Source organism: Haemaphysalis longicornis, unplaced genomic scaffold, assembly GCF_048455015.1.
Source record: "Haemaphysalis longicornis isolate Haplotype H1 unplaced genomic scaffold, Haemaphysalis longicornis Haplotype H1 scaffold_16, whole genome shotgun sequence".
In the NCBI taxonomy this organism is placed as follows: Eukaryota; Metazoa; Arthropoda; class Arachnida; order Ixodida; family Ixodidae; genus Haemaphysalis; species Haemaphysalis longicornis.
In genome coordinates, this window is record NW_027526266.1 from 13,645,094 (window position 1) to 13,646,815 (window position 1,722).

The following is a 1,722-nucleotide window of genomic DNA, read 5'->3' on the forward strand; positions in this document are numbered from 1 at the left end:
GCACAAGACTTAGCAAATACGTTGCGCAGATAAGAGACAGCTATGCCATCCTTCACAATTTGAGAGTGCCCAGAGTTAAAGTTCAGTACCGGCTTTTGTGACCTAGGGCTATATTCCCAGCATACATGACTACCTGAAGATCCAGCTTAAGATACAGGAACTGGATTTGGTTGTGTTTTTGAAGTTCATTGTTAGTACGGCACCTGATGTCTTGAAAGTTTTCAAGGAGTGTGGCCATGGGCTCAAGTTCACGTTCGAACTTCCAAAACACAACCAAATCCAGTTCATTGTTAGTAGGGTACCTGATGTCTTGAAAGTTTTCAAGGAGTGTGGCCATGGGCTCAAGTTCACGTTCGAACTTCCAAAACACAACCAAATCCAGTTCCTGGATCTTAAGCTGGATCTTCAGGCTAGTCATGTATGCTGGGAATATAGCCCTAGGTCACAAAAGCCGGTACTGAACTTTAACTCTGGGCACTCTAAACTTGTAAAGGCTGGCATAGCTGTCTCTTATCTGCGCAACGTATTTGCTAAGTCTTGTGCGCATAAGTATCTTAAAAGTTTTAGTGCGCAAATGGAAAGGTTGGGTAAGGCTGGTTATGATAGGCAAGTTATGCGTCTCGTGGTAGAAAAAGTTCAAAAATGGGTGAAATGCGGATCTCTGACTCGAGAAAATCGTGAGCTTCATTCCAGAAAGAAAAAATTCTGTCATGCCCTACGTACACAGATTATCACATGGATTAAAAAATGTAGCTGGAAGGTACGGAGTAAAGGTGTTGTTCTCTGCCCCAAACAAATTAAGTAGATTGTGCAACACAGTTGATAAGAAGATATCAGGAGCCGCCAAGCATACATGTTGCGAAGTCAAACACGTGTCGCCATGCGTTCCTTGTAGCGTGGCCGCAGTGTACATGCTCCCGTTTTCGTGCTACCAAAAAGTGTATATCGGGCAAACGGGGCTCTCCCTTAACCTGAGGCTCTTGGAGCACAAACGCACATTTGCAAGGTGACAAGCATTCTCAAGCTGCTCAGCATTGTGCTAAGTGTGGGTGTGCTCCTGTGTTTGTAGACACTGTCGTAATTGCTAAACATAAGGACCAACGTGTGCGGGAAATTATAGAAGCGTATCACATTAGAAAGAAGGGAAAAAGTGCGTCAGCATTCTGTCAATGTCGTTAGCTGAGAGTGAATATGTGTTCTTGAATGGTCGCAGTGCACAATAGGGTAGTCCTTGGCACGTGATTTGTATCAGTGGTGTTATCGCGTTTGCCAAGGTGATGAAGTGAATAATTGTTTTACTGTCTGGTGCAGTGCGCAGTGTGTGGTATTTGGCAGGCATAGTTTGACAACGTTGTAGTTTTGCTGCAATCGCGAGAAACATGATAGGAAGCCACGAGGATTGAGTATATATATGTGTGTGTTTTTTCTAATAAATTCAGTTGCGAGTCAGCGCCGTGTCGTCGTTAATTCTTCTTTTGTCCCGTCCTTTTTCGCGCTGCATTTCATTATGGTTACTATGAACCAACTAGCCCAACTTGCCGTCCTTCTGCAGTACATTTGAAATAACACAGTAGAAAACTTGTCGGCGACTCCGTCCGAATAGACAGTTCAACTGGGAAGAAACACTAAAAAAGATACCCTCGTATGGAAACGAAACTGGCAGCAGAAGACCTGGTGGCAAGGCCGGTTTGAAGCGCTCTCCTTGTCGGAACTGATATCTAG